The sequence below is a fragment of the Mustela nigripes genome, chromosome 12 (assembly GCF_022355385.1).
Source record: "Mustela nigripes isolate SB6536 chromosome 12, MUSNIG.SB6536, whole genome shotgun sequence".
In the NCBI taxonomy this organism is placed as follows: domain Eukaryota; kingdom Metazoa; phylum Chordata; class Mammalia; order Carnivora; family Mustelidae; genus Mustela; species Mustela nigripes.
In genome coordinates, this window is record NC_081568.1 from 8,533,598 (window position 1) to 8,547,749 (window position 14,152).

General features: G+C 40.3%; 1 protein-coding gene across 5 annotated transcripts in view; it reads right to left on the reverse strand.

Moving 5' to 3' along the window:
* The window catches only part of CTNND2 (catenin delta 2), a 902,904-nt gene that overhangs the window by 166,109 nt on the left and 722,643 nt on the right, over positions 1-14,152 (reverse strand). The window lies entirely within an intron of this gene.

Below are 14,152 nucleotides of genomic sequence, written 5' to 3' on the forward strand. Positions count from 1 at the left end.
CTATTAATATAATGGGGCTAAGTATCCAAAATCTAACCAAGATGGTTAGAGCTGCGAAAGTTCTCTAAGCTACAAACCAGTAGGACATCTTAGTTTTATCCTAGACTTCAGTATGCACATACAGACATTCTGATGGACTTGGCGTCCATTCAGAACCAGCCACCATGACATGGGACCTTAGGTACATCCAGGACCAGGTCTGATGACAACAGGATCAACAAGCAATTTAAATTTACTGTCATTTGTGACAGCTTTGTCAGTTCTTCTCAAAAAGCAATGCTCATGGAAGACCTGGAGATTGGTCTTGCTGATGTAACTTGGGGACCTAGAGCAGTAGGAAGTGGAGGGCACGTCTGCAGTGGACAGACTATAGCAGTCATTAATGTAGGCCGAGTAAAAGCAAAAGTCTTAGGTTGGGTGGAATATTTTAGGTTTTTAAACAAAACCTTAAAATGGGATTAAGTTTAGAAAAGGTCATCAATATTGCATAGAAGTTATAATATTTGAAAATGCTTTTAAAGTATTTATTGTTATTGTTCAAAACAGAACACATACAGGTAAAAGAAAAAGAATCATATTCGACTTTTTTATGCAAGAAAGACTGTATTGTCTCTCAAGATTAATCTAAACAGACATCATCACTCCAAATACTAAGAATAAAATATCATAGCTGTCTTTGAAACACAACTTCCACGTTACTTGTTTATTAATAAGCTTTCAATAAATTTTAAGACAAGATTATGTTTTATCTACTGTGTTATGAATTGAACAAAAAGAACACAGGTATTTCTGAAATTTATTAGTATTTTTCATGGAATATATTGAACTTATCAAGGGCATTAATCATATTAATCTGAAAGCTGATAATGTTGGGCTGTTAATCACTGAAAAGACAGCTTTAAATCAGTTCTATAAAAATGTGACTGTAGAGACAAAATATTTTTTTTTAAGATTTTATTTACTTACTTATTAGAGAGAGAGAGAGTACAAGCAGGGGGAACGACAGGCAGAGAGAAAGAGAAGCAGGCTGTCCGCTGAACAAGGAGCCTGATCCCAGGGTCTTGGGATCATGACCTGAGCCAAAGGCAGATCCTTAACCAACCAGCCATCCTGAGAAAAACTATTTTCAACTTTCTTTCAAAATAACATTTGCTAGGAATTTTATTGAGGTAAATGCAAGGGAAATAAAATGGTTTTGATGCCCAGTATATATAAATCAGTCCTTTACTATAGGGGGTTGGCTTGAGGGCAAATGCTGCCTGCTTGTTTTTGTAAATAAAGATTTATTGGAACACGCTCTCCCTATTTATTTACATACTGTCTTTGGCTTATAAGGGAAGAATTGAATATTTGTGACAGGAACGTATGACCCACGAAGCCTAAACAATTTATCATCTGGCCCTTTACAGAAAGGATTTTTCCCACCTTGCATTAGCATATAGACCATTTTCTAGAAACTTCTGTGTGCAGGTTTGCATTGCCACTAATATTGTAAATTTGGGACACAAAAAATGCTCCGTTGTACACAGAAAGTGCCCCCAGATATATCCTGATGCAGATGGATTTGAAATGCTAGCAATATTATCATATACATTTATCTTGTTTTAAATGATACGTAGAGCTGTATATTCATTCTATTAAGAAATATTTTATTAATTTTAGATAATCAAAACACATTGATCTGCAATATTTCAAAAACTTTTTCTAATAAAATAGATTTGCAAACTGAAAAGTGCATTACAATGAAATTAATATCTACCCCAGATTTGAGGATAACTTTCCAAAGTATCACATTCAAGGGTTTATGTCTGTTCTTCTAAGTATACAATACACGCATACACACAGAATATTAAAATTTCTTCATTCTGAAATCCTGACTTGAAAATTCCAACCCATGAAAACTGAGGCATGTAGGTGCACCTGGGGTTCTCAGACGGTTAAGCCGTTGCCTTCAGCTCGGGTCATGATCCTAGGGTCCTGGGACAGAGTCCCATGTTGGGCTCCCTGCTCAGTGGGGAGTTTGCTTATCCCCTCGGCTCATGATCTCTCTCTCTCAAATAAATAAATAACATCTTAAAAAAAGAAAATTGGGGCATGCAAATGTTCTAAAATATGGGTGATATGTTTTGCTGTAAAATACAATTCCTCAAAAAACTAAATAGTAAGGAGAAATTTTTGCATTTTTACATGCAATGATTTTAAAAGAATCTAAAGGCATTCTGTGATAATAAAACAATTTTTGCTGTTTTATTTTTTTAATTAGAGAGAGAGTGAACGAGTGAGTATGGCAGTGGGGAGTGAGGGCAGAGGGAAAGGGAGAAATAGAATCTTCAGCTAAATTCCCACTGAGCATTGGAGCCCAGTGCAGGGCTTGATCTCAGCACCCTGAACTGAAATCAAGAGTCAGACCCTTAACTGACTGGATGCCCCTACTAATTTCTAAAAATCAGGAAAAAAGATCAGGAGAGGGGAAAATCAAAGGAAATGGAATGGCCTAATCTAATACCTGATAAGAAGTGAACAGATGGAAAGGAGATGGTCCAAGATAGCTCTTTACTGGGCTCTTCTCTCCATTACTTTCCTCATTATTCATCAATTAGTGTAACCTCACTCAGAACCGAGCATGGTCAGAAGTCTCCTACTCCCCGTTCATTGTGCCTTTCCAGGCTGACTTCCTTTGTGTTTTATGTGCCAGAGAGCTTATCACAGTGCTTGACCCTGTGCTGGAACTTTCTAGAATAATTCACTTCTGCAACCCCGAGGTGCTTCCTGACCCAGGAGAGCTGCAATGGACCTCTAACCAGAGGCAGCTTTTATCACCTCTGCTTGGGTGACAACTTGGTCAAGTAGAGGTCATGTGGCAGAATTTCTTTTGGGGGGAATTCAGACAACCAGCTGCAGGGAGCCCTCAAACCTTGGGGTTTTGTTTAGATTATCTGGACACAGAGGCAAGCTTGCGTGCAGAACCACAAGTCTCTGGAGGCATTGGAGATAGAAGCTGACATGTCGGCAGAAGTCAAAAGTAGATAACAAGCAGGAACTCTGTAGCGACAGCTACAGACAGACACACACTCACACACCCTCACATACAGATATGCACACACACACACACACACACACACCCATTAGTCCTGGCAGACGGGAGAGAGATTAGTGAGAAAAATGGCCATATCTGGGCATTCTCTATAAAGAAATGAAAAATGATCAGCTCACATTTCTTTATTCCTTCCTCTTTCTTCTGTGCTGGTTCAACATTTTTGCTATTCTCACTTTTGACACCCCCTGCTCCTGGTGGAGCTCAGTCCTTCTCCCTGTGACTGGGCACTGGATGGAGAGACTTGCTCTGATCAATAGAATATGGTAGAGGTGCCGGTGGGTGGCTTCTTCTTCTTCGTCTTTTTTTTTTTTTTCTTTTTAATTTTATTTATTTATTTGAGAGAGAGAGAAAAAGCCCTAGAAGGGGGAGGGTCCAAGGGAGAAGCAGGCTCCCCGGCGAGCTGGGAGGCTGACTCGGCTGGAGCCCGGGACTCCAGGATCATGACCCAAGCTGAAGGCAGTCGCCCAACCAACTGAGCCACCCAGGCATCCGGTGGGTGACTTCTGAGACAGGGTCACAGAGCAGGTGCTGTGGCTTCCTCCAAGCCCTGTCTCGGATTGCTTGTTGAGGGGGAATCTGCCGTCATGCTGCGGGGCTTCAAGCGCTCGCGTGAAGAGGCCGCCCATGTGGCAAAGAAGAGGGACCTCCAGCCAACAGCCAAGGGAAGACCTCCCTGATTGTGGAAACTCCAGCTCCGGCTAAGCCTTCAGACGCTGCAGCCCCCTTGAAAGACGCCGAGCCAGAACCACCCAGATTTGTCCGTCCCGGACTCCTGACACTCAGACACTGGACGGGACCCCTTCTCCTCCCTCTCCTTTCTCTTTGCCTCTGGACTCATTCCCCCCACGCCCTCCACAACAATTATTTCCTAGTTACCCCTGTCATTACAACTTAGATCCACTTGCCCTCTTTCCTCTTCATAAAGTGTACCGTGAGAGAGCCGAAGATCTGGGAAGGAGGATCCGGCTAAACGTTGCCACCAAATAAAAAATGCATTTTAATTTAGATTATAAGTGATGAATTATTTTTACTACCCGTGCTGCTGAAGGGAGAACGCTGAGTGATTAACTTTTAAAAATGTATCCATCTTCATGTTTGCAATTTATTAAATGGCCACTTTCTGGAATGTGGAATAATCGTGTTTTATTTTACCACAGACTTAGGGCTTCAAACAACACATATTTATTATCTTACAATTCTGCAAAGCCTGAAGTCTAAAATAGATCAGCAGGGTGGTGCTCCTGGAGGCTCTAAGAGAACTTCCTTGTCTTTTTTAACTCCTTTTGTTTTTTTTTTTAAGATTTTATTTATTGATTTGAGAGAGACAGTACAAGCAGGAGTGGGGGGAAGGGGCAGAAGAAGAGTGGGGGGAGGGGCAGAGAGGGGGAGGGCAAAGGGAGAGTGGGAGGAGGGGGAGGGGGCAGAGGGATAGTGGAGGGGTGGGGCAGAGGCAGAGGGAGAGGCAGATTCCCTACTGAGCAGGAAGCCGAGACAGGGGGCTTGATCCCAGAACCCGAGATCATGACTCTGCTGAAGGCAGAGCCCTGTCTTTTTTTACTTCCGTTTTTTTTTTTTTTAAAAGATATATTTATTTATTTGACACAGAGAGAGAGAGAGAGAGAGAGCACAAGCAGGCAGAGAGAGGGGGGGAGGAGGCTCTCCACTGAGCAGAGAGCCCTATGTGGGGCTCGATCCCAGGAGCCTGAGATCATGACCTGAGCTGAAGGCAGAGACTTAACCCACTGAGCCACCCAGGCGCCCCTCTTTTTTGACTTCTAAAGGCTTGCCCACGCTTTGTCTTGAGGACCATCTCACCCTGACCTCAGCAACCATTATCATTATTCCCTTTCTGGACTCTGATGCCCCTGCCTCCCTGCTGTAAGGATACTTGTGATCTCACTGAGCCTACCTGGGTAATCCAGGATAATCTCTCCATCTCAAGATCCTTTCATCCCTCTGCAAAGCCCCTTTTACTATCTAAGATAGCATTCACAGACTCTGAGAATTAAGACACGGATTCCTTTAGGGAGCCAATATTCAATACCATACAACCTGTTAAAAATACTGCTATGCTTCAAATAAAATTAAACATCTTATTATAGCTTCATGGTCAGGCATTCCCCTACATCTCCAGATTCATCTTGAATCATTCATTCATTTATTCACTCCATGCATAGGAAGGATCTAGGTCCCAGGCTCTGTTTGATGCTGTGGTTACATTACTGAATAAAACAAAAAGTTCTTTATCCTCAGGGTTCTTCCATTGTTGTAGTAGTCCTTCTACTGTAGCCAAAATGGCCATATTTCTTCTCCTTGAACATATAAGCTCATCTGTAGTTCAGATCTCTTAGATTTACTGCCCTCTTAGCCTGGAACATTCTTCTCTAGACCTTTCCAAGGCTGATTGTTATTTCTGCTCACATGTACCTTACATATGCAAAACTCAGAGAGGTTTTCTGGATCATTCTAAACTACTTCTCTAGACACTTGCTATCAGATAGGAGTATTTTCATTTTCCTATTGTCCATTATTTCTTATTATTTGATCTTCTGCCCTTTGCTCACTGTTCTTCCCCACAAAAAGGTCCCAGCCAAGACATGAAAGCAAGGAGTCTGAATGTTCATAATATATAGAGCACATATAGCACACAGAATATGGTCTGACACATAGCAGGTGCTCACCAAACAGGTGCTAAATAAACACAAGACTCAATAACTAGACGATCGACCCTTATAAGATGACATGTGCTCCAAGCATTGTACACTCCTTAAGTACTACAGTGCAGCAAAATGAAGTCATGAGTTAAAGAAATAAAGTAGCAGACGTTACAAGTAATAAATCCAAATGAGAATACAAAATGTTACTTCAATGAGATTATAACCCTTGACTCTACGGAAATTCTACTTTTAGCTAGTAAAGAAAAATTTATATCACTAGAAAACATTAGTCAATTTAGCACTAGAAGGCTTATCTCTAATGCTTCATCTGGGCAATTATCTTCTATGACCTTCCTGATAATTCTAAATTAGCCAAGGTAGTACTAAAATTCCAATTTGTGGAAAAAATGGAATACACTCAGTTGACAGTGGTATTTATTATCCATGATAACTACTTCATTTATTCTTATCTGAAAGTAACATAAAGAAGGTTTAGTATTTTGGTCGATGGTCACTAGCAAATTTCAATTTACCCCATGAAAATATGCTAATTTCTTTGAGATTAAAATCTCCAATAAAATTGTTTTATAGCCTCTTTCCTTTAATTATATGTATTCAATAGCTTTCCCTTACAGTATAAGATTATTACTGCTCCAAATAAAATTTTGACAGTAGGTTCAGTTGAGAAGACATTTAAATAACTAATTATGTATACTAAATATATTTAAAATATAGTTTATTTTTATTTCAAGCACAGGGTGGCTCTTTTCCTTGAGGTTATCCATATTCATGAGCAGTAATTGGTTTATTAAAATTTCTTTAATAAAATCTTAATTACTTTCATTGGATCCCTTACTTTATTTTAATCGAAGGTAATTGTGGGGGGTTTTTTTCTTCCTAAAAGAGGTACAGGATATCCTTAAAAAAAACTCAGTTTGATAAAAAATGTATTTTAATAATCTTAAGTCGTAAATCATGACAAAAGCAAACATTGCATGTGGCTATGCAAGTCTTTCCTGTGACCCCTCATTTGCTTTTAATTTTTAGACCTAAAACATAATCCCTAAATATGGGTATGGCTCAAACCAAAGACAAACTGTACTGAATTCTTTTTCAATAAATGCTTTAAACATTTTTAATTCATCAGCTAATTAAAAATTAACTTCATGTATTTGTGAATATTTATTTTCAAATGAATCCGTCATTCATCTTATTCTGAGAGTGAAAATTTTATGCACCTGGAGAAGGGAGAGAAGACAGAAGAATGGGGGCAAATGAGTTCTGGACTTCCTCTATCACCACCTGTTCACACTAGGAGTCCTGGGTGTGTGGAGGGTGGCTGATTGAAATCCGGAGGCCCATGACACCGTGTCTACACTTGTTCTATGCTGTGTGCATGAGTGTGTGCGTGTGTGTGTGTGTCTGTGTGTGTGTGTGCATGTGTGCACGCAGGTACCTATGTGTGTGCATCTGAGTCTTTGGGGACATCATAGAAACACTTACAACTATTCCTGTCTTGACCTTCAATGTGTGGTTCTGAATTAGGACTGTCTTGAAAGTCCTCCCAGATGGTATATGGGGTAGTCTCAACAAGATTTGCATACCACCCTCATTTAATATTTTTAAAAATGAAACCACTGACCTTAAGTCAATGATAAACTTTACCAAAATGTTGCTATAACAACAGGTAGTTCAAAGTAAAAAAAGCAACTAGCGAGACTACATCACACTAAAAAGCTTCTGCACAGCACAAAAAGAAAAGGAAAAAAAAATAAAGGCCACTAAGGAATGGGTGTAAATATTTGCAAACCATATATCAAGCCAGGGGGTATAGCCAAAGTATGTAAGAAACCCCTACAACTCAGTAACAAAAAATAATTTGAATATATATGGGCAGAGGAACAAAATAGATATTTTTCAAAAGAAGACATCCAATGGCCAACAGGTACATGAAAAGATACTTGACATGACTCTTCAAGTCAAAATCACAGTGTGAGCTCACCTCATACCTGTTAGAATGGCTAGTATCAAAAAGACAAGAGGTAAGGGTTGGTGAAGATGTGGAGAAGAGGGAACCCTTATTCACAGCTGGGGGGAATGTAAATTAGTGGGGTCATTATGGAAGACAGTATGGAGGGTCCTCAAATGGTTAAAAATAGAAATACCATAGTATCCAGCAATCCCATTTCTGGGTACATATCCAAAAGAAATGAAAACAGGATACAGAAAAGATATCTATACTTCCCTTTTTTTATTTTTATTTTTTAAAAGATTTTACTTATTTATCTGATAGGGAGGGAGAGAGATCACAAGTAGTAGAGAGGCAGGCAGAGGGGGTGGGGGAGGCAGGCTCCCTGCTGAGCAGAGAGCCCAATGAGGGGCTCAATCCCAGGGCCCTGAGATCATGACCTGAGCTGAAGGCAGAGGCTGAATTCACTGAGCCACCCAGGCGCCCCTACATTTCTCTCTTTATTGCAGCATTGCTCACAATAGCCGCGATATAAAAACAACCCTAGCCTCTGTCAGTGGATGAATGGATAAAGAAGATGGGGCATATATATATGGAATATTACGTGGCCACAGGAAAGAAGGTGATCCTGCCATTTGTGACAACATGGATGGACTTTGAGAACACTATGTGAAATGAAATAAGCCAGAGAAAGACAAATATCCCATGATATCACATGTAGAATCTAAAAAGCCACACTTACAAAAACAGAGTAGAATGGTAATCATCAGGAACTGGGAGGTGGGAGAATGAAGATATTGTTTAAGGGCATAAAAAGGCAGCGAGCAAATAAGTAAGTTCTGGGGATCTGATACACAGCTTCGTGATCATACACAGCAATACTGTATTATAAACTTTAAAGTTGCTAAGAGATTAGCGCTCTCTCTCTCTCTTTTTTTGAAGATTTTATTTGCTTATTTGACAGAGAGAGAGAGAGAGAGCACAAGCAGGGGGAGCAGCAGCACAGTGAGAGAGAGAAGCAGACTTCCTGCAGAGCAGGGAGCCCCATGTGGGGCTTGATCTCAGGACCCTGGGATTATGACCTGAGCCGAAGGCAAACACCTAACCGACTGAGCCACCCATGTAAGGGACTAGATTTTAACTGTTCCCACCACAAAAGAGAAATGATAGTTATGTCCCATGACAGGTGCATTAGCTAACACTAAGGTAGTAATGCTGTTACAATATATAAATGTATCTAATCAACACCTTATGCACTTTAAACTTACACAATGCATTATGTGAATTATGTCTCAAAAACAATAAAAATTATTTTTTTAAAATGTGCTATGTGAATGCTACCTTGGGAAGAGTAATTTGAGGAAGTGGATGTGACAGTCATTCTGTTATGCGTGTGGAAAAGTGTTTTAAAACACATGTAATAAAGGTGGTTGTAACAGTACTATAGAGAAGAATTTAAACACTTAGTGTCACACATCATAGGAAATCTTCTATATTATTGTTTTAGGAAATTAGGATTGGATGCTGGATAGTGTGACAGAACCTTTGTGGATTTTATCAATGGAATTTCAATATTTCTGGGATCTACATGGGCAAAAAAAATTCTTTGTCAAGATTGGAGGCTTTGTCTTCCTTTTTTTTTTTTTTTTTTTTTTTAAGATTTTGTTTATTTATTTGACAGACAGAGACCACAAGTAGGCAGAGAGGCAGGCAGAGAGAGAGAGAGGAGGGAGCAGGCTCCCCGCTAAGCAGAGAGCCCAATGCGGGGCTCGATCCCAGGACCCAGGGACCATGCCCCAAGCCGAAGGTAGAGGCTTTAACCCACTGAGCCACCCAGGCGCCCCGGAAGCTTTTTCTTACTTTTGCACACCTTCCCCCAAGAGCAATCCATTTTTTGATGCTAAGTGATTCCTACCACCTAATTTATAAAGAACTTAAATTTAGGCCATGAAAAATGATTTTAAAAATTAAAAGAAGATGGGTAATTCCTTAGGCCAAAACTCCTTAGGTTTTCTTTCCAGAGTTCCAGGAGTTGGCTGGCCAGAAAAATGACCTCTGAGTTCTCCTCTTTAATATTCCAGGAGAAGAAACTGCAGTGACCACAGTGCTTAGGTGAAGGTTAATCCTTTCAGAATTCAACTCACCCAATCTTTCTGAGTTGAGAGGTGGTATGGAGATGGGAGAGTGCTGCAGAGGCTCGAAACGGTGTGGGGGGAGTAGGCAGAAGAACTGGATTGTCAGACTCAATAACCATCAACTGTCACCCTACGATTGCCACTGACGGCTTCTAGCTCCAATACAGAATTCTTTTTAAAAGCATCCCACGTGAGTTAAATGCTGAGAATCAAGCAGAATTATTCTTGCTTATTTTCAAAATAGGAACAGCATTTGGTTAACTCCAGAATGGATGAAGAGTGAGCTGTTTCTCATATTAGCAAGTAAATCAGATCTGCTTTTACAAAGGAGACAAATTCTGGTTTGAGTGGGTTAACATTAACATCTGCCAGAGTCCTGCTGAGAGGTTCTAATTCCTGAAGCTCTAAAACAATCCGGTTATTGACAAAGCCATGGATGTTGAGGTGCTGTCTTGTTCCAAAACTAAAATGTTCCCAGGAGCACTCTGCTGTTCAAATTTGAGCACCAGCGGTGCACACTTACCCCACTATAGATTAGTACAGGCAAGAGGCCCATATTCATTTAAATTTTTTATGAATAATTTAAGAAATGATCTTCACTGGTTTCAGAGCAACTAATTTTGATGAAGACAAGGCAGTTTTATAGTCAAAAGATGGGGACTTTTTTTGAAGAAAGAATCAAAACTTTGGTGTGTCTGTGAATCTCTTTCCATTTCAAGTTGAATGCTGTAGATCTAAGTTTTTGGAATTACAGTAAATGTTTACAATAAAGGAATAACCAGTCAGATTTGAGTCACAGAAATGAGGCTTATCTTCAGCTGAGGCAAGGCAGTGCAACTCGTGTCTAAGAAGGTAGAGCTCTTCCCACGGTATTTTATTTTTTTTTAAAGATTTTATTTATTTGACAGAGAGAGATCCCAAGGAGGCAGAGAGGCAGGCAGAGAGAGAGGAGGAAGCAGGCTCCCTGCTGAGCAGAGAGCCCGATGCGGGACTCAATCCCAGGACCCTGAGATCATGACCTGAGCCGAAGTTAGCGGCTTAACCCACTGAGCCACCCAGGCGCCCTTCCCACGGTATTTTAATTTTAAGTAAATTTCAGTTGAAAATAATTTGGAGGTGAAGGGTACCAAAATATTCCATCCCCAAATACAGTTCATTGGCATATGGATAATTTTGAGCCAAAGACCACTGAGCACCAACCACCAGGTAGAAAAAACTCTCCAGTCTGCACAAGTCGTCCTTTTGTAAAGGAAATTTACATTTATGAAGGAAATTTCCATTTGTCAAGATGTCTCCCTCTTTCGTACCAGGAAGAGGAGGACTCTTAAGGACTCTTACTAATGAAGAAAGCACCAACTTAAATCAGTAAACAAACATAAGCATGCAACCTTGTTTGACCATACTCTACTTAATCACCTTTCCATAACTTCTCTCCCCCTCCCTGAAGCCCCAAGCCCTTTTTCCTTTGTTTAGCCGATGCTCTATAAGCACAAGCTCTAACCACCTCTTTGAGCTACCCATCACTGGGTGCTCCCGCATGCATGTGCCCTATGCGTGTTAAGAGACTTCTGTTTTCCTCTGGCTAATCTGTCTTCTGCCTGTATAAATGACAGGACCTCTGCTTGAGAACCTAAGAGAGTTAGAGGGAAAAAAGATATATTTTCCTCCTCTCCAGGATGTCAACGTCTGTTAGTTACAACCTGTGAAAGTCATGGGTTCATGCTAGAACACAGCATTTTGTAAATGAACCACAGAATTCTTTATTGTTCAATTCCCAAGAGATGAAGAGTTAGGAATATAAAATTGGGCTTGCTTGAAACTAGAGTCTCCCTCAATGACCTTGGGTAAGCCAGACCTTGAAAACGATGTCACCAAAGTAGCCATGCTGAGTTTTACAATCTCTGGAACCTGGCCCTGGGCCTCTTTTTCTAAAAATGACTGCAGTTAAAGAATATGTCCTTTTATCTGACAACTGTCATAGTCTTCTGTGTAGTAATAAAGATGATTTCTTATACTTCGGTTGTGTAGTTTTGTATAGTCCAAATCACACGTATTAAAGTAAGTTAAGTTTGCCTTCGCCTCTTTCAAAAATGATTGAGGAAGGGAGGGAGGGAGGAAGTGAGAAAAAAGATGGGGATCAGAGAGGGAGAGGAAGAGAAACATTCAGAGACAATCAGCTCCATGAGATAATGATTTTTAACAATGTGGGAGGTGAAAGCACCCTAATTTCGGGCCCTGGGTTAAATGATATGGAGACAGACTAATCCAACTGCTTGCTCCAGAAAACATCTGCCTCTGGAATTCAGACTGTAAACTTATCAGCTTGCTTATCAAAAATAATAGTTTGCTTATCAAAACTCATTTCATGACCCCTGTCTCCCCACGCCACCAGTCCAGAGCCATTATGTTATAAACTCTGCCCAATCCCAGTTATTTCCAACCTGGGAATACCCAGTTTAAAAACACCCAGCCAAGGACTACGGCCTTATAAATAGGCTCCCTAATTTTCCTCTCACAAGATAGTATTCTCCAGTACTATAGTAAATCCAATAAACTTAGCTTTTCTTGATCTATAGGATTTTCTGGTGGTCTTTGGAGGAGATGACAGTTGGCAAACCACGCATATTACTCAAAATGAGTAGTTAAGCTAATTTCATCTTTAGTAAACACAGAGCCTGGCAAATTCCTGAACCTGCAGGGTTTCCACTGACCATAAGGTCATGACTTTATTTGTGTGGATGACCATGGGTATTATGCTTTATTTGTGTGGATGACCATGGGTATTTTACCTGTATTAAGTACTATAACCTATAAGTTACAAAGCCCTACATGTTTCTTGGTAAGTCCCCAGGTTGCCATTCTAAACGCTCTGGTCTTAGAGTGAGTAGGCAAATATGAGCTCATAGAACCTTGCACAAAGATAAGGATGGCTATCTCCTTGAGGTTTCCTTTATTACACTAGAGGCAGCAAGCATATCCTCCCCACTCCTCCTGCCAGGAGTCAGAAAAAGACTCAAACTGAATTGTGGGAGCATCCTTAGCTAAGAACCCCTGCAAAGAAGATACCTAGGGGCACTCTTCTATATGGGGCCGTTTTAAAGTGCAGCCTTGGTTCCTATGGTTCTCACCAAGAAGCTGCCTTGATGAAAACTGGTGGCAGAGTGAGAAGAACAGGAGTTGGGAATCATACTGGAGGTTTAATTCAGCTTTCACATCATCGGGATTAAAGAGAGCTCAGTTCCCAGTGGGCTACTGAATGAAAGAATATGGAATGAATGACATTATCAAGTCATGATGATGTTCACGTACAGGGATCTCAGATTTTCAGAGTGTGACTGAACCCGGCATCCAAAATAAAAGCACAATGAGAAAAAAAAAAAAAAAAAGAAAAAAGAAAGAAAGAAAGAAAGAAAGAAAAATAGCCAAATATACCTAACAGTTTTGAGTTCTTGTTATACACCAGAATTTTTGCTATCATCTTGCATGTATTAATTCATGTAAACCTTCGACACTTTCCATTTTACAGATGAAGAAACTGAGACACAGAGCGGTGAATCGCTCATCTAACGGCCTTGCCCATGGAGGTGAAAGTGAAGGTCAGCAGTCTGGCCGTGATGCACAGGAACAATCAGACAGATGTCAGGCACGTCAGTCTGCTACTTGAAATTGGAGAGAGGAGAAGTGGTTTGCAGTCCTTTGAAGCACGACACACATGAACACAAGAGAATGTTCAGCCTTTCATCTTCCACCAGTTTCTTTTTAGCCTCGGGTCATGTAGCTTGAGAAATTTTAAGAAGTCATTTGGGCTCATAGAATGAAGAATATTCCACTTTGAAACAACTTTTGCAAATGATTTCTCTAGCAAACCTTAGTTCTGTTGACCTCTACTAAAAATTTGCAGCTATAATCGTCCACGGAGAAAATACTGAACAAAACCCAGACTGAGATGAAGGGCGGTTTTAAAACAAATCCTTTCTGTATCTACCGCACTAATTTTAAAACAAGGTCTTATTTTCCATTAAATCAAAACTGTTTCATACTGCTGCCCCATCATAACAATACCAATGGTAATCACAAGTCCTCATTTACTGAACCATTACCATGTCACATGCATTGTTTTATTAATTCCTTACCCCAATCCTGGGAGAGAGGTATTGCTATTGATTTCATTTTACAGGTTCATAACTCAAGATTTAAGAGGTTACAAAACTCTCCCAAGGACAGGTAACACACAAGAGAGAAAGAGCTAGGATATAAATATAGGCTCTCATTGTCCAAATTATCTTGCCTTTTT